The sequence below is a fragment of the Rhinatrema bivittatum genome, chromosome 13 (assembly GCF_901001135.1).
Source record: "Rhinatrema bivittatum chromosome 13, aRhiBiv1.1, whole genome shotgun sequence".
Classification (NCBI taxonomy): domain Eukaryota; kingdom Metazoa; phylum Chordata; class Amphibia; order Gymnophiona; family Rhinatrematidae; genus Rhinatrema; species Rhinatrema bivittatum.
The window spans coordinates 58,880,971-58,908,269 of NC_042627.1; the positions used below are offsets into that span (position 1 = coordinate 58,880,971).

Sequence of the window (27,299 nt, forward strand, 5' to 3'; positions counted from 1 at the left end):
GGTCTACAACGGGTAGATGTGAATCGGTTATTTACTCTTTCGGATAATAGAAGGACTAGGGGGCACTCCATGAAGTTAGCATGGGGCACATTTAAAACTAAAAGGAGAAAATTATTTTTCAATCACATACATTTAAGCTCTGGAATTTGCTGCCAGAGGACGTGGTTAGTGCAGTTATTGAGCTGGATTTAAAAAAGGTTTGGATAATTTATTGGAGGAGAAGTCCATTAACCGCTATTAATCAAGTTTACTTTGGGAATAGCCACTGCTATTACTGGCATCAGTAGCATGGGATCTTCTTAGTGTTTGGGTAATTGCCAGGTTCTTGTAGCCTGGTTTGGCCTCTATTGGAAACAGGATCCTGGGCTTGATGAACCCTTGGTCTGACTCAGTATGGTAATTTCTTAGGTTCTTATGTTTTCCACAACATCCTCCTCTTTCTCCAGTTCACTTCTTGCTCTGCACATCAGCATAACCCCAAACTCTTTGCCCTTTTTGTAGTTCCCAGCATCCTCTCTCTCTCTACATCTCCACCCTCTACCTGCCCAAAATCCTCTTGCGTCCTCTCCACCCCACCATCAAGTGCCCAGCACAACTCCTCACCCACCCAACTTCCTCTCTTTCTCTACCACCCCTCCCTATATCTACCCAACAGCCATTTCTTTCTCTCTTGTGATGCTGTGCCTTAACAGGTAGAGGATAAGTGACACCTGGAAGTTTCGGAGGACCACCCTGACTTTAGACACCCCTACAAAGAAATTGATTAGATTTGTGTTTTGACTTATATTCTCCTATTATAAGCATATTGCCTTGTATCCTGCAACTCATTGAATTTAAGATCGTAAGGAACTGCGTATGCATGAGCCCCTCTTGCTGTGACGCAGCCTCAAAGGCAGAATCCTGAGACCCACACCAATGGCGGTGAGCAAGTCTTAGCATGGGCCAGACTACGACTGAGTCCAAAAGTCTATACAAAGACCAGGCTTGCAGCTGAAGCCAGGCAAGGAGAAGACTGATGGCTTGAAACAAGGCTGAGGATTGAAGCGGAGTTGAAAGGCCTGAGCAAGACAGAAAACTGGAACCAGAAGGAGTAGGAACCAGGAAAGCTTCTTGTTAAGGCAACGAATCCAAGTCCAGGCAGGCTAAGAGGTCTTGAGCGTGTGACATCATCGGGGCAAATACCTAACTCTCCTACCAACGTGCGCCGAATCGTGCACACCGATGCGTACGCATGCCCTAAGTGTCTCTTTGCTAGGTCCTAGTATCACATGTGTCAGAGCGCCAATGGCAGCTCCCTGCCGCACTGTGAACGTCCACCACCGAGGAGCCTGGGAAGGAAGCTGAATTCTAACAAAGATACTTCTCTTTCCTTTAGTTGTGACCCCATTCATTTTCTCATCACTAATATCAGACTCTAACTGGCCTTTTGTTACCATTTTTCCCCCTATGTTATGAGGGACTACACCTACCCATCTCCAGGGTTATGATGATATCACTTCTTTCTTCAAAGAGTGCATAAAAAGAATTGCTAATGGAGCTGCCAGAACTTCTCCAAGATCCTTTACTATCCTAGGATGTACCAAGAAAGCAAAGAGGAAGGCGATCTATGATAGCCGTTAGGATAAACACAAAAATAGATGCCTGGATCTTTTTCAATTGTTTATTCAAACAGAGACGTGTTCACAATTCGCCCGACTCGGCCTGAGTCGGGCGAATTGTGAACACGTCTCTGTTTGAATAAACAATTGAAAAAGATCCAGGCATCTATTTTTGTGTTTATCCTATCCTAGGATGTATACCATCTGGCCCCAATGCCATGTCCACTTTCACTTTTTCTAGCAGTATACAAAGACTCTGCTCTGTAAATCGTCAGATGCACTCACCACAACTATAAGTGGTTCTTCTCCATTTCCTCCTTTGGTAAATATTGAACCCAAGGGGTTTTTTTCCAATATTTTTTGCTTTTACTTGGCCAGCTACCATACATTCTTCCTTTTCACTCTTGCAATCCTAGTTCTTCACTATCTCCTTTCATTGACACATCTGAAAAAAGTATCAACACCTTTTTTTTTTTCTTACTGAATTATTTTTTTCCTGTGTTTGTGCCTTTCCTGCCCCCCCCCCCCCCCCCAATTCATTTCCCCAGATATTATTCCTGTCCTCTTTCTGAGATTCCTTGTACCTTTGTAATGCTAATCTTTAGCCTTTTCTTTTGAAAGGCACAATGATCTCTTTTTCTCCTACTTTTATGTACCTCCTAACCTAAATATTTTAGCACTAAAGTCTTTCTACCCTGCCAGCATTTTCCTAAGGTACTCTGAGGTCAGAGCTTTCTGTAATCCCCTCTCTATCTTAGATTAAATCACATTGTCTAGTAAACAGTGGCGTTCAGGTGATGATCTGCTTTGACATTAGAAACATCTTTCTCATCTGGAAGGAGGGATGTGCAGCCGCAAAAGTTTCAGTTTGTTTCTTTTTTTTTTTAATTTCAGGGATTCTTTTCTGTTTGGATTTGGCTCATTTAATTTTTGTTCAGCTCAATTCATTTGCCAAACTGGAAACAAAAAACCATTAAACTAGAAATAAGCATGTTCCTACAAGAACAATTTCATTAAGAACATAACACCTTATAAATCTCCAATCTTTTTACCCCGCCCCCCCCCCCCCCGACACCTTGAGTTTAATGTGCTAGAACTTCCCTGTAGATCCACATCACCTCTGAGTACATTAGCCAATGTATGTGTCATTCTGTAATATGTATGCTATCTGTTCACATTAAATCAATGTACATGTCGATCTATAAGATATATGTCATGTTGTAATCTTCATTTGGAACGACAGAATATAAAATGGCTAAATAAATAAATAACCCCTCTCCCCCCCCCCAGGTCTCTGGCAGCCCTGGCCGGGCAATCCTAGGCTAAAAAATGGCCCAGGATCCAATGCTGAGGCCTGGCATAGAGGCCCGACACTTAGACCTAAGGCCTGGGCCTCCAGAAGTCTTCTTCATGTCTCAATACTTGAAAAATGACAGTCTGCTTAAAGAATGGCACCAGAGTGACATCACTTCAGCACCTTCCAGCAGTGTATCCAGTGCCATACATTTCTATGGTTATACATCAAAATGACATTGTCCACCTCTGAGGAAGGGAACACAGTAACTCCAGAGGAAGGTACCACATCACTCTAGCACCATCCTCCATGCTAACAGTTTCATTTTCCAAGCACTAGGACACGACAAAGACCTCTGGAGGCCTGGGCCTAGGCCTCAATGCCAGGACTGGGCTTCAGGCCTGGGGCTCGGTGCCAAGGCCAGGCCTTAGCACCAGGACCAAGCCTCAGGGTAGGCTCTCTCTCTGAATCTGGACCTAGGTGCTAGCTTTGGAGCTTGTACCAGGCCTCAGGGCCAGGCCTAGGCCTCAGTACTGGAACCAAACCTTGGTGCTGGGACCAGGTGCCGAGGCCTGTCCCAGAGGCACATTCTTTTTAATACAATGAATATGAAAATATGAGAACATTTTAGGGTTGTTTCATAGGAGGCTATTTTTGCTTCATTCCATTTGGAAAAAAAAAAAATCGAAAATGGCCTCATTCATTGCATGTTTTGCATTTGTTAAAAATGAATGCATATCCCTAGCTGTAAGAACCAGGTCCAGAGGTATTTGCCCCTTCATCAGGAGATCTGATAACTTTTGCCTGATGAGCGTCCCTTGAAGGGAGTTCATGATCTCCCTGCTTCTTTTTGTTTTCTTTAAGATAACAGTTTTGTTCTATTCCTTTTGGCTTCCAACTCAATAAGAGCCAAGACTGGGTTTTGTTGCCATCAGCCTTCATTCGCAACTACCTTGGAATTTTTCCCCTATATTATATCCCCTCCCAACGTTCATTGTAGCAACAATCCTTGGCCAGGAGCGATGTATCAGGGTTCCATCCAGAACCCTAAGATCATGGGTCATAAATCCGGCTACTAGGTTTCACTGTTGTACAATGATTATGACTCACTCTCCCCTGCCCCCTCCTCCTTGATGGGATGTGAGCGCTATGTCCACAGTATCCCCAGCTAACCCGAAGAGCAAAAAACCTGACTTAGAAATTGAGCCCAAGTCCCACGGTATGGCAAGGTTCAGTACTGCCACTGAGTCTAAGTGTCTCTGCAAATAGGATATTCCAATCAATATTAAATCTCCAACCAGCAACACATTTGCTTTTCATTACTGTCCTATGGATATCTTCAACTAAATCTCTCTCCATATCTTTTAACTGTCCTACTGGTTTGGCAAGTCAACATTGCTATCTATAGAGATCAACCAAATCTATAATTACTTTATAGTTTTTCCTAAAATGTTCTAGATGATTAATTTATTTACAGTACCAAAATTACTAACTGCAATCTGTGCAGCTATTTTTACATTAATTTTTGAAGAAAGAAAAGGCAAGCATAAAACTTTGAATTATAATATAATATAATATATTTCAAATGCCTGTAACCTAATAGCCTACAATTGTTGCCTTGAATCTAAATAAATATACACTATTGTCATGGAAGTTATTTGCAATCTCCCAGTAAGCCATTATCTTGTATCATTCCACTTTAAATGGAATGGTGTTTTCAATTATTTTCTCTTGCTTCTAAAAGCAAAAATGTAAAAACATAAAATGTACTCCCAGATCACAGTAAACATGGTTAAGAATTAAAAAAACAAAACATTTTTTTTGTTCATTGCATATAAGTTAATCACTGTTCCATTTAATCTTAATAACAGCTCCTTTGAATTTCTCTTGCTAGCCGATAATGATTCATTGAGCTGCTAAAAACAAAAATGTGTTCAAATATGAGTCATTAAAGAATAATAAAACTGAAGTTATTAAATGATCACAGATCAAAAATGTACTCAGTCAAGAGCGCCACCTGTTGGAAATATCAAAAAAGCATTTAAAAATGCAATGTTTCTCATCCAATATACAAACTAAAGACGTGACTGTTGAGTTGCCCAGGCAGTCATTGAAGAAGGAGTATGTTTTATATCATACACTGTTATAGATATCTATAGTACCACCCATGACCATAGCAGCAGACGTCTGAGATAACAGTTCTGGCGAAGGTTTCGGTGATCCCAGTACTGCAGCCAAACCAACAGCTACTTTTATCATATCCAGGGCATTCCGAAGTTGGGAGGTGTCTTGACTAGACAATCCAGCCAATGCACCAGCATAGCAAACACCTGAGCCCAAGTACATCATCTGTCAAGGAACATATAAAATATCAATGTTAAGTACATAAGATGTGTCATGCTGAGTCAGACCAATGATCCATCAAGCCCAGTATCCTGTCTCCAAAAGTGGCCAATCTGGATCATTTAGATGCAGATAGGAATGTCCATTCCCTGCTGCTGACTCCCAGAATTAAGAAGTATAGACATCCAAGGCTATCTGGTTGATAATTGTTTATGGACCTGTACATTATTTATCAATAATTGTTTATATGATACATTTACATTGCCAGAGATAACTGGTTATTGTATCTAGTTCGCCTTGATACTTATTTAGAAGGTAAAAAACAATTTATTCCTCCCATATTCAGTCATCAAATAATTGTCCAAATGAGCTTTTTATAACTGTAAAATTGTCATACAGGCATCTGCTGATCACCATGCCAGGGCTGGTACAAGATTATTTGGCATCCTAGGCAAATCTTCAGTCAGGCATGTACCCCCTCCTCCACCTATTTACCTACTGGCGGCAGCTCCAGCCCAGTGCTCACTCCTACCAGCGGCAGTAGTTCCAGCACAATATTCCATTCTTTGCTAATGGCTCTGTCGTGGTACCCCCCCTTTGGGCCTTGGGGGCTGGCAAGATTTCACTGTCCCCAGGGTCTTGACCTTAATTCATAAAGCCTTTGGCTGCAATGCACCTGAATAGTTTAGCACCCTGTTAAAAATCTATAGACTCTCATGTTCATTGCAGTCCTCAGACAAGAGCTTATTGGATACTCTTACTATGAGATTGGTCCACCTTGCTGAAACTTAAGGAAGAACCTTTTCAAGAACGGGTCCACTTCTTTGGAACTCTATACCGGAGCATCTAAGAGCAGAAGTTCGTTTGATTACATTTGGGAAACACCTAAAAGCCTTTCTATTCATCCAGGCTTTTGGGCAGCAGGCTTGAGGTTAAGGAGATCAATCTTTGACTTTTTGCGACAATTTGACCCTATCAGTCTCTGCTAAGACAATAAAAGTTCTAGCTAATCATACCGGTAACAAGATAAAAAAAAAAGAATTGTTTTAAGGGCCCTACAGTAGTGGATTGTGTATCTAAATTATTTGTTTCTTTGTACTCCGTGCAGAACTTTGGATACGGTGGATTATAAATAATCTTTAAAACATTTTCCAGTTTTATGATGGATTATACTTTTGGAAGATTTTGCTTGTTTACTGATTGAGTTTTCATATTATAAGGTGAATTTTAAAAGCTCGATGCGTGCCAAAACCGGGAGATACGCAAATATGTTGGCCCAGCGAGCGCCAAGCAGGATTTTAAAAGCCACCCGAATGTGCATGTATCTCTCGCTGTGCGCACAAATGAAAAGTGGGAGTGGGCAGGGTCTGGGCAGGGCATGGCCATTCCTGGATTTCACATTGAAATCCGTGCGGAAATATTTACACGCACAGGTGCGTGCCGGAATCACCTGCTGCGTAACTTTCCTTCTGCTGTGGATGATTGTAAATCATAAAATGAAAAAAACTAAAACAGATCAGTGGGGTTTTAAGGGTCGGGGCTAACAGAGGGAAGGGGGGGCTATTAGACTAGGGGGGGTTTGAAGACCTCTCTCTTAACTGGGAAATGACCTGGGAAAACGGGCAATGATGTCAGTGCGCATGTCTTTTAAAAATTCCCCCACTTATGCGGTAGAAGTGGGATTTGCACGCACAAGTGTGCGTCCACTTAAAATTCAGGCTCTTTTATAACATGTGTGCATATATATGCATATGTTATCAAATGGCTGCGTCCTTGGGTGGGGGCTGACGAATGCACGCACGTGTGTGCCTCTTTAAAAGTTACAGCTCCTGTGCTTTATTTAAAAAGTAATAATACAAATAGAACCCTTTGTTAAGTATTTTATATCAATTTCCTCTGATTATTATACAGTGTACTCAATATAAATGCTTACATTTATTAGCAAAAAATGACAAGGAACAGCGATTCAGCATACATTTCACACACAAAAATTCCAAATAATAAACAGATCATTAATGTAGCGCTTCCAAAATGGAATATTGATCATAAAGTCTGAAGGGTATATGTAATGCACCTAAAATCTGGCAACATAAAGGCATGCCACTGAAGAGGCTAGCAGCAAGTCCATCAGGATGCCTTTAATTTGGTGGGAAAATGTCTGATTCACCATAAAGTAATTACTAGTATGATTTTGAACCCTGTGCTAATTACCTTCTATTGTATTTTACCATTGGGAAATAAACATTTTATTGAATAAAACCCTCTATAATTGTAGTGATATAATACTGTTAAAGCTGGTCTGTAGCTAGACCAGAGGAAATGCATATTTCATCACAGTGACATCAATCACATGCAAATATGTCTCCTGCACATTCATTGTGAAAATCCTGAAAACCAGACAGGCTAAGCACTCCTCTAGGACTGAGTTGAAGACCTAGGAGAAAATCAGTACTTCCAGTGATTCATCTGTATCCATCAGGGTCTGTGAATATTAGAAGAGAGTAATTAAAACACAGGGTTGCACTAGCATAATAAAACATTCATGCTTGGACTTGAAGCTTGTAATGGTGTCACCTGACCCCCATTCCTGAATATAATTACTTCCTTTTTATTTACCTGTCTTTATCAATTATTTTATATATAATTATCATACTTCCAGCTAGTTATTAACTGTAATTCTTTACCTTCTGTAATGTTTGATTTCTTTCCCTATCGATTGTATTATTGTGGAGGCCAACAGTACTGCTGTCGGTGTTTCCATTTCTGAGGTGTTTATAATTCATAATTTGCATCATGTTGATACAATTTCCAAGCCCAGATGCAAAGTGTTTTTTGTTTATTAACAAGCGTTGATTTTAATTGATTGAGATGTTTTTAGTTGGAAGGGCATACATAAATCTTTTTTCCGGGTTTCGGATGATCTCTAATCCTCCTCCTGCTAAAACAGCTTAGAAAAACAAATGAAGAGCCCAGAGCTCTGTTTTCCATCTCCAGCGTAAGATATGATGCTCCAGTTTCCACATTTGCATTTTTGGAAGGTTGTGTAATTTTCCTACTGTAAATGGGGCTATCTGCCTAGATTCTGCGATTTCTAAGGAAGATGAAGTAAGGGGGGGGGGGTTGGCTATTCTGTTTGTGCAGGAAAAATGTTTGTGGAATAGGATCTCTCTCTGGACTGTGCAATTCTCCGTTCTGAAGTGTCAAAATCCTCAGGCTACGCGATAGAAAGTTATGGCTCACAAGAGGAAGCCACTCAAAATTATTAAAGCAGCAATGCCTTTTATAGCAAAATTAAATATTTGCTTCAGATTGGAGGGAACGACCTCAGAAGGTAATTTTCAAAGGAGTTAAGCATGTAACAAGTTAGTCATTTTCAAAAGTTCTTTTACATGCGTAAGTCCTTTTGAAAATTACCTCCCTAGTGTGGTAAGAAAGAGGAACCCGCAAGACCATTCTTTGTAGAAAAACAGCGTTTGAACATTTTTACTGCTGGCTATAAGGCTGTCTGTTGCTGGGAACTGCAAAATACTGACCTCTCCACCAATCAGGGTCCAGGTCCAAAAGAAATTGGCAGATTCCAGTGATGGGAAAAAAAAGAATCAACACCTGTGGAGAGAGACATTTTCAGCATTTCACACTGCTGGCACAGTTTCATTGATGCCTGCTGCAATTAGACCCTTTTGCCTCAAAACTTACAGGCCTGTCTGGCCCGGATTCTGCTGTGGCAGTTATACATTTTAAATGTAAGAGTTTGTAATTGTCATTTACAGTTCTTGCATGCAGTGATTTGTATTATCCAGTGAATATGTTACCAGTTCCCAGCGATATAATGAATATGCTTAATGTATGTCATGTCTGCTTTGACCTGTTGTGCTTCATCTTAAAAAATTCTGGTCTTAGGTAAATTTAGGAGGAGCTCGATTGTTCTTTCTGGTCAAAGCACCAGCAGGTGCTGTTGAAGCCATATTTAATAGGTGGCCTGGTTGATCATGATCTTGAGAAGAGAGGGAGTCAAATGTCTCCCAGAGCAGCGCCAAATAATGCTTTATCACCACAGGCACTGATCTCCTGTCCGAACCTATCCGCTTGCATTGGATGTCTCTCCAGAATTTCACTCTGCCTTCTTGATGGCCAGAGCTTCAAAGGCCAATTTTCATGTTTTCTAGTTAATGCAACTTAAAATACATTGTATTTCCAAACTGAAAGCTCTTCAGCACAGTAGCTCAGACAGTTCCTCTTCCTTGGCCGAGTAAGGCTTGGTCTCCTATGGCGCTACTGAGCAAAGTTTCATTTTGGCAGGAACAGGCATTGTTGCTTTCAAAAAGGAAGCAAAAAAAAAAAGAGGCCAGAGTCCTGACATACGATGTGGTCCCTGTGTTACTGCATAAAGAAACTTTATACCCGAGGGTTTAAACATTGAAACTGAGTAGCAATCCTTTTTATAGACTGTACCTACGTTTGAGGTTTCGTAGGCATTAAATTGAGGATTGGAACTTTTTAACTGATTGGCTGTGTTAGCACAGGGACCCTGATTGGTGGTACAAAATCAGATGACAGGTTTTAAATAGTAAAAACAAAAAAAAAACAAAAACCTGAGCTCAGGGTTGCTGCTTTGTTTCTCCATTGGGAGTCAGCTTTGTAAAATTGCAAAAGAAAAACTGGGGAGCTGGAATGGAATTATCTGTTGCTGATAAGTATTGTGGTAAAAAAAAAAAAGGTTCTTTAATTATTTTTTTGGTGGTAGTTACTGCTGTGAAAGAATTAATATATGTACGCTTGTACTGGGCTCAGCTACCAAGAATATCATGTGACAGAAGTTTTTTCCTAATGCAGCCAATAAGCAAAAAACAGTCTTGTGTTGACGATGTGCGGCTTTAATAAGATTTACTGTAGGTACAAATGTTTTTTGAAAAATAAGACATTTTGGATGTGCGTTATGATTACATCTTTCCTGGTGATTGACATACAGATGGAACTAGTTGGTGCTAACTGTGAGAACCTGTCCAGAGTTTATGAACACACAAGAAGTTAGATTTAAAAGAATGTTTCAACTGAAAATAATTAGCAAATAGACTGTAACATGAAAAATTGTTTTGAAGTTGTTTAAAAACAAACATTCAAAGCGGAGTAGTGATAGTATACAGGTACGTCATTCTTTTGGCCTTTGTTTTTTGCTTTTTTTTTTTTTTTTAATCATTATGGGCCGGATTTTAAGACATACACGTGGGCGTACATTTGTGCGCGCAACCCGACGCACAACAAATTTACACCCGATTTTATAACATGCATGCGCAGCCACGCGCATGTTATAAAATCCAGGGTCGGCGCACGCAAGGGGGTGCACACTAGTGCACCTTGCGTGCGCCGAGCCCTAGGGGAGCCCCAATGGCTTTCCCCGTTCCTTCTGCCCCCCCCCACACCTTCCCCTCCCTAACCCGCCCCCCAGCCCTACCTAACCCCCCCCCCCCCCCAACCTTTATTTTAAGAGTTCCGCCTGCCAGCCAATGGCCGGCCCGCGATCCTGGCCACAGCGCCAAATGCTCGCTGTGCCTGGAGGCTCCGGCCCCGCCCCAGACCACCCATACCCCGTCCCTTTTTTCAAGCCCCGGGACTTACGCGCTTCCCGGGGCTTTATGTGCGCCGCCGGGCCTTTTGAAAATAGGCCCGGCGCGCATGGGCTTTTAAAATCTGCCCCTATATGATTCACTATTTAATTTGGTCCTTGATATGAATTCTAATCTGATCTACTTTATGAGGAATGATAAACTATCTTATTTTAGAAACGGCACAGCAAATTGTTAATTAGGAATCCTGAAATCAGGGCCGGTGCTTCCGTCAGGCATATGAGGCAGTTGCCTGAAGTGCCAAAATCTGAAAGGGCAGCAAAAGCCACCCAGTGCAAGGCACTGAAGAATGCTCCGCTGGAGCCAGCACCAGCAAAGGGAACGCTGTGCTGCAGCCGCTTCACCGGCAGGAGGGAGCACTTTGTTGGACCTGCCGCCAAGAGCTAAGTGGGGGCAGCGATGCATGACTGAAGCTTCGCCTAGGGTGTCAAATACTCTTACATTCGCTCTGCATGAAATGAGAAGTTCAACTTCAGAAAATATCCAGCATATTAGAGATGGGACATTTTCAAATTGCTGATGCCGCTTGCAGACAGGTACTTTGAAAATTGTCCCAAAAAAAGTCCAGTAATACCTGGTATCAGTTGATAAGCTATAAAATAGTTTTTGCTGTTTGTCTTATGGAACTTATAACTGTGGACCCGAGGATTTACCAACCTTTGGAAGAGCTTGGGACTATTAACTCACCATTCTATACTTAAATGCCTTTTCAGATAAGTCTGATTTTTGTCCTGCTTGTCCTATACTATATCCACTGTCAAAAGAGGCCTCATATCCACCAAGAAATACTGTTCCAGGTAGAAGGTAGAAATAATTATATGCTGGAGGATCTGTAGCTTGAACACATCTGGCATTCTCTGAGTAATCAGGAAACCACCTATTTGAAAATAGGAGTTAAACATTCCAGCAAGGCTACAAAGCAGTGTAATATAGCAATAAAACAATATAACAAATCCTCTATGATATAACAAAATCAACTTATAAACATTGCTGTAGTAAGAATCCACTTTGCATCAATGAAGGCAGGTACAAAATGATCCCAATTTTCTACCTGCCCACATAAGTGCAATTTGCTAATTTTATACATGTCTTTTCACTTCAAAAATTACCTAGGAAAACTACCTGCACGCATTTACATCTGCTACTTTGTATGGACTTTTAAAAGTTAACGTCCATGGGAACACCTCCCCCTACTGTATGCAGCGTCTCTACTCATGTTAAGTTTACCCCCACTCAGGAAAGGATAATGTTTTAAAAGCCCATCTGTGGGTAAAGCACTGCTTGTTTTTTTGGGTTTTTTTTTTACCAGTGGAAATGGCTTTTAAAATTACCCCTTCCTTCGTACTGTATATTATATCAAAATGCCAACACAGGCCGAGGCAAGTAAATTCCTGCTGTGAAACCTTTCTGCTGCTGACAATTACAGGAGCAATTTCCAAGCAGCCTGCCCAAGTGCCAAACCCTCAAGTATTTTGTATACCTGGACCTTGAACCTAATTGTCAAAGAGAAACTATATACTTAGTTTCCCTTTGAAAATTGAGCATGGCTACTAAGACCTGCAGACCTGAAATTAAAAAAAACAAACAAAAAAAAACAAAACAGGTTCCCTGATGCAGCACTGACGTGAAACACTGATGTCGGAATTATATGTAAATGAATTTAAAGTTCTGCACTCCTATAGAAACGATTAAAAACAATGAGCTGTTTTCTTTTTTGGGACTATTATGAAGCTTTTGATAATAACTTTTTGATATATGAATCATTATTGTCTATATAACACCATGTATGTAAAATCAAAGGCAAAAAAAGCTTTTTTGGGCAAACAATTATGGTCAGGCATGAGGCTATTGAAAGTGGAAAGTTGCAATGTTCTTAGCTGACCGTCTGATGCCCTATCTTTAAAACTGATATTTATTTAATCACAGTGTGGGATATGTATTCCATTTGAAATATTTTTTCAATTAACAACTATATAGGAAGATTTTTCGATCTGCCTTTGGTTTGAAGTTAACAGTTGTTGGTAGTATTTCACTGATTGGATAATTGTTCTCCATAAGAATTTTTTTTTATGGGGCTCAAAACTAGAGTGATGGTCCTTTGCCTCTTCTCGAAGTAAAGATAAAATAACATTTAAAAGGTATTGTTATAACATTTTAAGCTGTTTGCTTCAGAAATGTCAGCTCCCTACTATTTGCTTTTGCATGAGATTAACAGATAGATGCTAGGGATGTGTGTGGGAAAAACTGTATTTGGCGCATGTCGATTCATTCTCTCTCTTTTTTTTTTTTTTGCCCATTTTTTGTTTCTTTTTTTTTTTTATTTTGTTATGCCCATAAAGCATGCGTAAAGTTGTAAAATCAATTTTAAGCAGCTAAGTACAATTTTATGCTCATAAAAAATGTACAGGCATAAAGTCATGAAACAAAATGAACGCACGTTCCTAACAGACACATTGGCTCATTTTGAACTCTTGTCCTAGTGTAGAAAATAGATTTAAATTCATTCCTTTTACAAAATTCAAATTGGCATTCTGAAAATATCTGTGTCTTTTCAGTACAGCCTTTGAACAGTTACAGGATTGTTCATTTTATGGCTATGAAAAAGCTTGCTATCTGCTCTAAGAATAATTGTAATGCAGCGTCAATAATCCCTATCCTGTTAGGCAAACGTTACACTTACCAACTCCTTCCAGTTTATTATTGCACTGTTGATCAGTGCGGCATCTACAGTACAATTGCACAACAATATGCACAGTTTTAGGACAGGTTCCGATTTTGTCAAATGGGTGGGACACTTGGGGAGCAAGGTTTAACCATGGGATAGGGCATGGTTATTAAATTCAGCAGAACCCTTAGTAAGAAGGGGCTTGAGTATCAGAGCAACAGCTGCCCTTCTTTGGCTTGCCAGTTTTCTCCTACTCCTTCTGGGCTTCCAGCTCAACTGGAAAGACTTCCACTTGGGCTACAGTACCGTGAACCTTCATTTAACAACTACCCAATAATTTTTTACCCTACTTTATGTATTCTCCCAACTTATTTTAGTCCAATCACTGCAGCTGCTGTCCTTAGGTAGGAGCTGAGCCCTGTAATCACGGGCTCTACATCTGACCACTAGATGTCACTGTTGCACAATGACGCTGCATCTCCAGCCCCAGTCAACCCAGGAAGCATACCCAGGTTTTTCCAAATAGCTGCCCTCCTTTTGACCCTCAGGGAAACACCTACAGTAGCTGAATGTAATCTGCTTATAAAAGTACCTGAACAGTTGAATATAAATGAAATAATTAGAATTAATTTCCATTACTGTGTATTTAATAATTGTGTCTCTTCTTATACAGTTCAGCACATGTGCAAAAAATGTGAAACAAAACAGAACAGATTGGAAGCAAAAATAGATAGAATCAAAAGAGAGGCTAAGAATATATTTTCTACCTGCAATATTGACAGATAAAATAAATGCAGCTAATAATGCCAGAGTTTCCAGTATGCTAGTCAGAAGATGGGTGGATCCTAAGTCCTATTTTAAATTTTTTGCCTATAGTGATGGTGTCATCAAGCCAGACGTTTTGATTTCAACCCAAAATCCAACCGGACCTCTAATCATTCACCATCACTGTAAAACCTATTTTTATTAATTGAAACTATTTTTTTGAATTTTTAAATATTTTTAAATATATCATAAAAATCAAAATTCAGTCAAGACGACTTTCAAAAAACACTTGAGCACTTCACTCCATTGACAATGTGAAGAAGAAAAGTTGATAAGCACTCTCTCACTTTGAAAGAGTGCTTATCAACTTTTCTTCTTCACATTGTCAATGGAGTGAAGTGCTCAAGTGTTTTTTGAAAGTCGTCTTGACTGAATTTTGATTTTTATGATATATTTAAAAATATTTAAAAATTCAAAAAAATAGTTTCAATTAATAAAAATAGGTTTTACAGTGATGGTGAATGATTAGAGGTCCGGTTGGATTTTGGGTTGAAATCACAACGTCTGGCTTGATGACACCGTCACTATAAGCAAAAAATTTAAATCTGAATTGGTTTCCCTCTTGACAGTTTACCTATTGGGTTACTGTATTGACTCTTTTTGTTATAATTTTGTGGATCCTAAGTCCCCAACAGTAGTTAGCCTTTAAAGTAAGGAACATTAAATAAATGCACTTGCATAGACACAATACAAATAAATATTGTACTTTTAAAGAATCCATCCAATGAAACATGCATAATAATACACCTACTGACAGCAGAACTCACTGTCCTGGTCTGGCAGGCTGGGATCACCCCTGTAGATATGACACATGACTGTAGGGCAGGTCTAGAAATGGCCTCCTGCCTAATCAAGCCCCTCCCCTTGGGTGAAGCCCGCAGGTTCTGGGGACCGGTATCCTTCTGGAGAACATCATGGTGACAAACAGCTGGCAGACAGGATCTGGATATAGGCAGGACTGGAAGGCTGGAACCAAAGGCAAACAAGAGATGGATACAGGCAGGGCTGGAGACACCGGCTGGAGTCAGGGACCAGGCTAGGTCTGGAAACACGCAGGGACTGGATATCAGATTGGAAGAAGAGGAAAGGCAGGCTGGACTGGAAAAGAGGCAAGGCAGGGTCTGAACTAGACAGGACAAGGACTGTAATGGTCAGGACAAGACAAGATAAGACTAGACAAGGACTGGATAAGGACAAGACTATTTATTTATTTATTTAAAAGTGTTTATATACCGCATGCGTTATTTATTGCAGCGGGCACTGAGTATGCAAATTTGCAAAATGTATTCAGGTGGGTGGATTTTGAGAGGAGTTTGGGCAGAGTAAATGAAAATGAGATGTAATGCTAATGGGATTTTTCTCAGGGAGTGGAGTGAAGTAGAGAGAGAAAGAGCCTTTGGGATAGCACACATATTACTCAACTATTTATATCACTGTTGGAGGGTCAGCTAGTAACTCGAGGTGAGGTTTTTGTGGTAGTTTAGGGTTTGGAGGGAAGTTTTACATGCACAATAATAGGTACTAATAGCACAGTGCACAACGGTGAAGATTTGATGTGATTTGGATGAGGAAAGGTACACAAAGATGAGATTTGTGCAATGTACTCTGATAGTAGCTAAGTAGAGAGTGCATTAAGCTAGGCTGAGAGTCTCTCTCTCTCTCTCTCTCTCCAGGAGCAGCCTCATATGTGATAAAACCCGTCTGGGCAGTAATGCAGGGTGCGATGTGAAATAATGCAGCATGCATTAAATTTAACGTGTGTTGCAATAAGATAGCTGTGCGATGTGGTAACAGGAAAATTAGCCTAGCCACGCCCCTTTTCCTTATCACATGCATTAGGCCTGCAAAATTTATAGCAAAATGATGAATCTAGGCCTAAAACAGGTAACAATAAACAAAAAGGTCCAACCAGGGTACAAGTCAGGGCTAGATGAACCTAGAAGGGCCAAAGGCCGCAAGGCATGACAGAAAGGCCCAAGAGGCTACTGAGCATGGCAGAGAGGCCTGGAAGGGCACAAAGCAAGGCAGGAAGGCCTGGAACGCTACAGGGCAAGGCAGGAGGTCAAGGTAGGCCACAAGGCAAGGCAAGGAAACAAGACAAGGATGGCCAGGTCAAGGACCTGAGGTATCTTGAAGAGGCAAGGAGGGAATGGACAGGCTGGATTAAGTAGGGCTGCCTCATTGGATCAGCAAGAAGGTGGCTGGAGCCAGGCCTGGCGCCACCGGGAGTGCAATCAGTGCAATTGCACAGGGCAGCACACCCGGTGGAGCGGCGTCTGAAGCAGGGAGAGGCCTGCGAGGTTGCTGGTGGACCCCATCTCACTGGTGGTCTGGAAAAGGAAGAGGCCTCTGAGGCCGCTGATGGACCCCAACTCAGCGGCAGCCCAGAAGAGGAATCGGTCTGTGAGACTGCCGGTGGTCCCTATCTCACTGGCTGGAAGAGGAAGAGGCCCGTGGGGCTGCAGGTGGACCCATCTCACCGGTGGCCGAAGAAAGAAGAATGAGCCCGTTCTCCTACTCCTTCTCGGTGCCAGCGTTCGCTTTCCAAAACACGTGCAGCTAGCACGTTTTCTATGCTGATCTCACAATGCACGAGATCAGCATAGAGGAAGTGCTAGGCTCACGTGGTTTGATTAGCACATGGGCTGGCATACGAGGAGCAGCAGCAGAATGGCTCCCAGTGGTATGTGTGTGTGTGAATGAATGAATGAGAGTCTTATTGGGGTGTGAGGATATGGTGTATGTGAATGAGAACGACCTGGGATAATGGGAGCCTGACTGGAGGGTTGTGTGTATGTGAATAGGAATCTGTCTGGTATGTGAATGTGTGTCTGTGTGTGATTGGGAGCCTGACTGGAGGTGGGTTATGTGAGTGGGAATCTGTCTGGGGGGTGTGTGTGTGTGCAGAAAATTTGTGCTGCCTCACTAGTCCATGCCTTACTCAGGTTGATTGGAAATAAAACATTTTCAGGTATGGAGAGTGGTGAATTTTCCATCCTTATTAGTTTAACTTATTGGACTTCTGTGTCTGCCATTTTGAAATAATGTATTGTTGTTTGGGAAATTTTTAAAATTTTGTATGATCTCTTAATTATTGGATGTTATTCTATTCCTTAGATCATTATAAAAAGAATAATTTCAAGTATGGTATTACTAACAGGATTGATTTATATTTCTTGGTTTTATTGTTTGATGAATGATTTATGAGGACTGGTGATGTTTCTGTTTCTCCATTGCTGCATTGCATACAGAGTCTGGCTTGTTGCAGTTTGCAGTTTCTGTTTATAATTTATAATCTCTTTATTCTGAATTTGGTGAGCGTGACTCTGTCTTCTGCATGTTTAATTGAGGTGGGGTATTCTGTGTTAAAAAAAACAAAACAAACAAACCACGAGGAGGGGGGCAGCACAGTAATTGTTTGCACAGGGAAGCAAAAAATGCTAGCGCTGGCCCTGGCTGGAACAGCTGTGAGTGAGGCTCGCTGATGACCTCTGCTGGCAGGGAGGTTGTGTAGCAGGCGGAACCGTGACCCTTATATACCATATTGCACAAAACTCTTCCATGAATTTTCCTGCAATCCCCTTTTAACTAATTTATATCATTTGTAATTGAAATGCAGTTTGTAATTGAAATGCAGTTTGTACCCGTAAAATCAGTAGATTTCCAACTTAAGTTCATTAATATTTTACACACCAATGACAAGGGCATAAATTTAGATTAGTGTTCACTAGAGGATTTGCTAAAGAATTTAAAATGCATTATCAGAGTAACCCACACTAAGCTATCTTGAAAAGTCCAGACTGATTGGAAACATACTTTACCTAATGATATCATTTTGAGATTGATAAATTAATCATGAAAATTGAAGAGAAGAGACTATCATCAGCCTTTTGTTTAATAACATGTTTATTTGAAAGCAATCTAACTGCAAAGTTAATCTACGGGTACTTTAACCCTTCTGCTTTGCACCAGTTCTGAAAGGGAAAATATCCCACTGAAAATTGCCCCAGGGCAAAAAGTATCTACAGATATTTGTGTCTGCATTTTCTGTAGGTACTTTTTCCCTTGAAAATAATATGCATGAATTTGAAAATGTAAACTATGCATGTTATTTCCTTCCTTCGATCTAAACACACCATCCCCTGAAATGACTACATCTTACTGGCTTAAAGCGTGCCATTGGTGGATCCCTGCACATTATTTTATTCAGGGAAGACCTGGGTACTTTTCAGCCAGCAAATTTTCCTAGGTAAATCAGTGAATGGCCTCTGAAAATTGACTTGTAAACTTCTTATCAAAATGCACATTTTTTTATACGCCAACAGATTATGAAAGATGTGGGAACAATTTAAATCTGAATTCAAACCAGTCTGGTTTGAGTTAATCAGAAAAATCTGATTTTCCCCAGATCCACTGCATAAAATCCGAAGGGGATATGAAAACTCCAATGAAATCAGCTTGGACATTTCTAAAGATCTGACACAAAATTCAGAAAATCCGCTCAAATGCCACAGAGTCTCTATCTTACCTATTGTTGTAAGAACTCTGTTCCTCTACAAGTAATACAGTCCAGTACTTAATATAAGATTTATAAGCCATATTATAGCTCTTCTCATACAAGGTAAGTAATATTTTGTTGCACACACTTTTCGTGTGTCATTAATGGATGCAGACGATTTGAAGTGAGCATGATAAACATATGTGAGATTGCATCTAGGGTTGCCAATTGGCTCCAGATTTTCAGGACAGGTTGATCCAGTCCTGGTTCTACCCCATTGCATGCAGGGACTTGTAGTTCTGATTCCCTTTTAGAAAGCATGTATTCAGAAGGATAAGAAATCAAAGTTTTTCTCTGCTACTAGAATATCACTGTTAGCAGGGTGTGGCTGATAAAAGAAGCCTATGTCAAGAGATATTTAGATTTTATTTGTGAGAGGTACAGGTTGGTTATTGATAATGTGATGTATGTGGACAGAGATGGGGACATGGGGATGGGTGTTTTTGTTTCATATTGGAAAGATTTTCCTCTTGTGATCTGCTTTGGAGGTGCTGTCAAATCTCGGCAGGCAGATTATAAATATGTAAATTAATGAAATTAATTATTATTGTTCATATTCTAATGCTGCTGCTGCTGCTTCTTGTGGTTGTTTTGATTTCACTGGCATCACTTCTGGGCAAATACGGTCTACTGACGAGGAAAATGCCCTCCACTGAGGATTAATCTTTTGCAGATGCTACAGTGGGTCAATGATGGCGTAACATTCCTAGTATGAACCGCTGCTGCAAATCGTATCATGGAAGTAGCATTTTGCTCAGCAAGGATTCCTGATCCAAGAGGAATCCGCGGTGGAGGCAGTTGTGCGTATTCTAGGCACACCTGGAAGAGTTTCATCATGTTCAGATGTAGACTTGAAGAGAGGGATTCTGACATCTTGCATTGGTTCGTTTGAGCCCTAGAGCCTTCCCTAGGTGCATTCTTTCTGCTGCTGTTGTTGCCACACAATTTGCCATGAGTAGGAAGCGACTCTGCCATCACAGAATCACTAATTGCATCCAGGCCTGCTGGCACCCTAAGTCTCTCTTCTCCAACCGCAACAGATCAAAGATAACTTGCCTGGTGTGATTTACAACATTTTCACTGAGGGCACACCGCCTGGTATACACACGTCACTACTAAGACTGAATTTTGTTAACTGTGTTCTCTTGTGATTGCACGATGCATTTATTGTAAGGTGCTTGCATTCAAACATTCAGGCCGACGTAGTAAAGTGCGCTCACTGAGAGCACTGTTTTACGCACGTATTGGACGTGCGTCCGCTATCCTTTATACAATAAGGGGTTTAGAGCATGTCCAAAACTAAAGTTATAGCACTCATCAATGCAAATGCATGTTGATGAGGCTATTAGTTATTCGCCCAGGATACAAAAAAAAAAATGTGTGCCCGAAAAAGTGTACAGAAAAGCAGAAAATATTGCTTCTCTGTTCATCCTCTGACTTAATATCGAGGCGATATTAAGTCAGAGGAACCAAAAGGTTAAAACACATTTTTTAAAAATAAATTTGCTGGCAGGTCAGGTTAGGAAAATGGATGTACAATTTTATGAGCATTCATTTTCCTAACCCATGGCTGTGCACAGATTAGAAAAAAGGACGCTCGCAAAATGGAGCATCCGTTTTCCAAACCCGCTGACAGCCACCTCTCCTGGGCTTTCACTGCTGAGGCGGCGCTAGGGATGCGCTATTGTCCCGAGCGCCTCCTTTTTAGCGCGACCCCTCATTTAAAGACAGAATCGCGTGCCTAGGAGAGGTGGCTGGGCATGCATTAGGAAAGCGGGCACGCAACACTGAGCGCCCATTTCCCCACGCACTTTACTGTATCGGCCTGATTGATGGGAAGCTTATGGGGGTCTGGGACAGTTTAACGCCTCGTGTGACACTGTAGATACTGATGCTCTATGCAAATAATGAAAAGGATGTACTTTCAGAATAAGAAAAGTAAAACCATGATTCCTTCTCTCTTCATCCCCCCTACATTTCCAGAGTTGGAAAATCCCTATGCTGGCTCCGATAACTTTCTCCCTCACTTCAAAAGAATGCTAGATTTCACAATCAATGTGATGTGTGGTCAGGTTTTCATGGTTCCCTTTCACACAATTTTTCTGGAAACAGAGTAAAAAAAAAAGGAATCATGACGCTCATTTGTGAGGATAAAGCTTCTCTGACACTAATCTTCCACCAAATGTCACTAAACATACAGCAGCTTCCATTATAAACTGTAACAGCTGTCATGACTCGCTCCCACTGTTTGTGATCTCGTTCGATATAATCGTACGGTACTATTTTCAGAAATCACGTGACTGCCAGCATTGCGCGCTCGCCATTACCGCATGCCTTTTGGATGTCTTTGCTTTTGCAGTTTCCCCGAGTTATAACCGCCTCAGAAACGAAACTCCCCACTTACGAACCGGACGGGTAGAGAGAATCGACCACTGCAAGAGCAAATGCTCCAGGGTGGCAGGGCAGACACGGGGCCAAGGGCTGCTTTCAGCGCCTCCCTTCCCGTTTGAGCAGCGGGGCGCCCCACCCTCCCGGGGCTGGGCGCCCCACCCTCCCCCGGCTGGGCACCCTGCTTGTGCGAGGACGGAAAGGCTACATCCGTTTACCTGACCTCGCAGTTCGGGAACACAGACATCGAAGGCAGCAAACACACAGGCACTCAATCGCAGCAACCACGCGGAGAGACCGAAGTTACACAAAAAGCCCAGCTAAGTAAATCCTTTCCTGACAACGCCTATGTAGATAACTTCCTTAACACGGCCAGACTGGATACAGCAGGTGGTTATTACAATTGTAGGCGGTGATACAAGTACAGCATGCACGTGATGGTGCCCTGGCCCTGTTGGCCCACGACTCCTGAAAGGTGAGCAGGAAGACATTCCTCTGCCTTGCTGGGCAGACAGTGGGAGTGTTCGTGGGGGGAAACACGTTTTTACCTTCCTGTTATAAAACCAGGCTTTGCTTACTGTCGCAGTGTACTTAGAGCAGCTTGGGGATAAAGTCTAGGCGCAGAAAGCACCTGCAGCCACCTAGTCCGAATTTTCAAAGCGGACTTATGCGCATGCGTCTGCTGTAAAAAAATGAGCGTGCACGTGCTGCACGCAGCGCGGCCCGGGGGCGCACACGTACGCCGGCTTGTTCTAAAATCAAAACAGCACGCACATAGAACGCTTCTTTCCAGCCCTCCTAAGCACTTCTGCGCACACTTTTACAGGCACAATCCCCCCCCCCCATGTACGTGCATAAAACTTTGTGTTTTTGAAAAATCAGGCCCTTTAAATCACCTTTTCTAACATCAGAATTTGGGTATCGGACTTCATTTTGAAATGCAGTCCCTCCACAATATTTTGGGGGTTTTGTTTTTTTTTTACTATGTACATTTAAAATTATACCTAAATTTATGGCACCTTAGATCTGTAAAAGCACTGTTCATAATATACAGTTTTTATCATGCACCTGGTTGCATGTGTGTGTGTGTGTGTGTCTATATATGCATGTACACAGTTTTTCCCCTCTCCTTCCATGTGCATGATAAAAACTGTGGATATACATATATACATAGGTGGTATATATGTATATGCATATATACATAGGTGGCAAATTTCAATAGGCTGCAAAGTTCCCAGGTACTTAACACCTTGAATCAATTTGAAAACTGGCTAAAGTTACACAGGTATAAAAGTACCCACTTAGTTTGTTCTTTCTGGGGTTCTGCACGTGTGTAATTGAAAATTCAGTTCTACATGGGTACATTTCTTCTCTGCCCCAAAAGCCCGCCGCCAACCCGGGAACACCTACTGTAATAGCAGCTACACACAGCCACTTCGTGACACTCCACGGCTAGCCTTAGCCGCTCTGCCCCTAACCCAGGAATCCAGATTCCTAACTCGCACCTAGATCCCTGTTAACCTTTACTTTATGGACAGGCCTTCCGCTTGTCTGCATGGATTGTACATAAATATCCATCAGCACTTCAGTGTAATCATTCTGCTGAAGATGCCATAGCTTATTAAACTAGATTGATTTTTTTTTTTTTGTACTGGACCTGCACATTTTTGCCCTTCAAAATCTTGGTGTTTTAGATTCTGAACATATGTAGACACAACTTTTAAGATACCTGACACTTGGCTTTTTATGTCCTTGTACGATGTTTATAGTAAATATTTTAAAATCCACCTTCATCACCATGATTCCTCTAATAACATGATCAATAGCCCCATAATCAAATTCATCTTTTGGCTCAAGATAAAAGCGCTCCTTGCCAGGAGTGATGGTTTTTAAGAGCTTCAAGATGTTGTCAGAGTAAAGGCTACTGGCATGGGCAGCCATTTCTGCCTGGTAAATCTGTATTATCAACGTGTAAGAAAGGAACATATGCAGATCTAAAATCCTGAGATTTATGGTCAGAAAATCCTACCTTTTTACTGATATGTTTCCAATATATCTTTTTTTTGATCTGTAGAAGGTAAAATGTTTTATTTTACACAGACGGGAAATCAAATGCAGTGCACTATATCACCTAGGACACTTTTTTTTTATTAGATTACTGCAGAAGAAAATTTATACTCTAAGAAAAATAGCTTACTCTGTTGCACATTAAAAATATATAATATATTTTTCTTTTTTTGGAAAACTACATTCCAGAATTAACCATCTGGCCATTGAGCTGCTAAAGTTAATCCATATGCAACCAAGGATTTTGGCTCTATGTTCTATAGAACATCAAGCAAGGAAAGAAACAGAGAAGTAGACAGTGAACGCTATAGCACAAAAAAAAATCAGGTTAAGTTCACATTTAACTGCCGGGGCAATTGTATAACCTTCCCTCAATTCCAACATCTATCAGAGGGAAAGAGACTGTGAAAGCAAGTATGAGACAAGGGCAGTGGAAACCACACTGGAAGGCAATGCTCTCACCTCTTTAGTATTATAACTTTTTCTAAAAAAAAAAATTATATATATATATATATATATATATATATATATATAGACATACAGAAATGAATGAATTAAAGCTCGACTATATAATTTTTTGTAAAAGAACATTCTAGAACTATTAAATTCGAAACTTTACAACATCCTGGGTTTATAAATGGCAGACCAGGGCTTCCTCGTTTCCTTTCAACCATCAGATTTACAGCAGCGACCACGGAAGATGAAGCAGGGTTTCATCCGAGTCGGGTGGGGCTCCTGCAGTCTGCACCTTCTCAACAAAGATTTTATTCTCACCCCATGGGCACAGAATGGGGGGACCACTTCTTTTGGGGTAAGACTGCAATGGGGGCAACGTTCCCACCACCCACAGAAGCTGCAAAGGCCTTGGATAACCTTTGAAGCGCTCGTCTGCGCTGCTTTGCAAAGGCCTTAAGCCATGGGCGTAAATGCCACTTTGCAAACTGCTGGGGGGGGGAGGGGCACGAGTACCTGCAGAGATTCGCACCCGCGCCTCCCCCGCAGGTAGTGCTTCTGACCAAAATGACAGGCCTAGTTAGGGAAATCCAGAACTCTGCGCATCGAGTTTCCCCTCCGACACCCCCCACCCCGGCTGCACCTCCACTACGCCGTGGGTCCTGCAGTGCTACCCTTACTCTTATCCGTGTGCAGGGTGGGCATTTTTCAAGTCCACCGGTTTACGCGGCGGGCAGAACGCTTTTTAACCAGGGGGAAACCCCCCTTCGAAGATCACCCCACTGGCTCGGTACCGAGGTGGGCTGAGCTGCTTCCAGGGGGCCAGGAGTTGCGTTCGTTCTTTCAGACGAAGACAACGTGACCACAGACTGCAGGGGCAGCAGGCATGCGTGCGCTGGCCTCATTAAGACAGCTGAAAACCTTTCGCTTTGGGGGCCTCTTTTACTGTGCGACCCTGGGAGGGAATCTCTTCAAAGCAGCTTTCTGCACATGTGTGACTCCTCTCTGCAGCGCCCAGAATATGTTCCACAAATGGCCGACTTCCTGCCGAGGGTCATAAATCTGCCCTGAAGTCAAGCTTTTGCACTGTTTATGCACTTTGTAATGATTCATAACTTATCTTGAAAAAGAAAAATAGCATCATGCGACACAAAACGTGAGACGAAGGCGCAGTGAAGGAAATAGGAAGCCACGCTGTCTGTCTTTCTTTTTTTTTTTTTTTTTCTTTTGACCTTCTGCTCCTTATGGGCTTCCAGCTCACTTGGAACCGGCCTTTTTTTTTTTTGGCGGGGGGGGCTGTGGTGCCATGAGCCTTTATTTGCAACTGTCCAAGGATTTTCTTCCCTATTTTCTATCCACTCCCATCTCACCTAGCCCAGTCCTTGGCTGGGAGCCATGCCCCATGCACCTGCTGGAGCCCTAAATCAGAGCACGAGGTTTTTGCCCTTGCAGGATGACCGGGGCTTCTTCCTTCTTCCTCCCCAGGGGCTATGAATGTTGCCTCGCAGTTCCAGCCAAACTGGGAAACAGAAGAGCCCGGCCTCCACGGGGCACTGCACAGCATTACCGGTAAGCAACCACCATCTCCAGTATGTTTAACACAGAAACATGACAGCAGGAAGAGTCTGTCCTGTCTGTCCATCCACACAGCTGCTCAGCTCTACAATCCCTCCCACCCCCTGTACTTGTCCCAAACTTTCTCCAATCCAGATACTCTCCTTGTCTCTACCACTTCCACCCTCTCTATAAAGGAATACTTTCTTAGATTACTGCTCAGTTTACCCCCTTTTACGCTCATCCTATGACCTTTCTTTCCAAAGTGTCTTTTCCTTTCCAAATTCATAGTTTAAATGTGCTGAGAGAAATACTCTAAAGTTTATACGTTTTTCCTGTTCATCAGTAACATATTTGATTGTACTGTTCTGATATTGTGAGTTATCCTATATAAAACAAACCTCTAAGCCAAGAACCTAGATGTGACACTGAGGTGGATGACAGCAGAGTTCATCTAGTGGCTTATGAGGTCTCACAGTTATATTTGTTTCTCTATATATCCTTATTCCTCATTCCTGTAGTGCTATAGTAGCAGGTAAGGGCTGCTTTCATTTTGCCATCTATCATCCTTTTTCTAAGTAAAAAAGGTGTGGAATAAAATATCAGGATCACTCATGCAGATTAGGGGTTTATATACTAAACACATGCTACACTTGAGGCACTGTTGGCGCACGTTAATTAACATGCAATTTTTTAAGGCCCTACAACAGGGCAAAATGACCTCTATTTAGCACGTATGTGGGCAGATTAAACTGTAATGCACATGCAAACATTAAATAGTATGAGAACTACCCTATTAGTCATTAAGAACATAAGAAAATGCCATACTGGGTCAGACCAAGGGTCCATCAAGCCCAGCATCCTGTTTCCAACAGAGGCCAATCCAGGCCACAAGAACCTGGCAAGTACCCAAAAACTAAGTCTATTCCATGTCACCATTGCTAATGGCAGTGGCTATTCTCTAAGTGAACTTAATAGCAGGTAATAGACTTCTCCTCCAAGAACTTATCCAATCCTTTTTTAAACACAGCTATACTAACTGCACTAACCACATCCTCTGGCAACAAATTCCAGAGTTTAATTGTGCGTTGAGTAAAAAAGAACTTTCTCCGATTAGTTTTAAATGTGCCCCATGCTAACTTCATGGAGTGCCCCCTAGTCTTTCTACTATCCGAAAGAGTAAATAACCGATTCACATCTACCCGTTCTAGACCTCTCATGATCTTAAACACCTCTATCATATCCCCCCTCAGCAGAAGGCGCTAGCGAACATATTCTTTTAATGCATTCAATTTAGCTTCTGGTCTGGGGCTGTAGTAAACTGCTAGTTCATCCGTTTGGCATGTTAGCAGTTTACACATCAGGAAGGCCATGACCTGGGCCTTCTCTCCCAACAACATGGCCCTCCCTCTTTCCAGTCTTTCTCAGCCCCAGAAAGAATTCCCTCTCCCCTGCACCAGTTCCAATTCCCCCTCCCCCCTCACCTTTAGCCTGTAAAAAAAAAAAGTTACCTCTCACCTGGCTCCAAACCCCCTCTCCCAAAACATCCCAGTCCTCTCCTACCACACTTTTGCTGATCTAGCAGACAGAAGGTCGCTAATCTATTGACTCAGCTTTCAGGGACAGTCTGACACCATCTAGTGGTGGTGCAAACTTTGAACCACACGTATGTGATTTAAAGTTCATGCCACCACCAGGCAGTGCCACATGGTCACTGGAAGCCAAGCCAGAAAGAGGCATGAGACTCTCCTAGTGCCAGCTCAACATGGGTGAGATAGGAGAGTTCCCAGGGACTCTGGGGATTTTGTGGAGACTGGAACCAGAGGGCAGGGGGATTGCATTTTCTAGGCGGGGAGGGGAGTCTCTCTGGGTTATCTGCTCCTTTGACTTTGGGCCAATTAGTGTGGGGGACTGGCAGCTTATGTAACGT

The 27,299-nt window shown here is 41.9% G+C and overlaps 1 pseudogene; it reads right to left on the reverse strand.

The window, feature by feature from the left end:
- LOC115074738 overlaps nt 1-27,299 on the reverse strand; it is a 64,999-nt pseudogene that overhangs the window by 28,648 nt on the left and 9,052 nt on the right.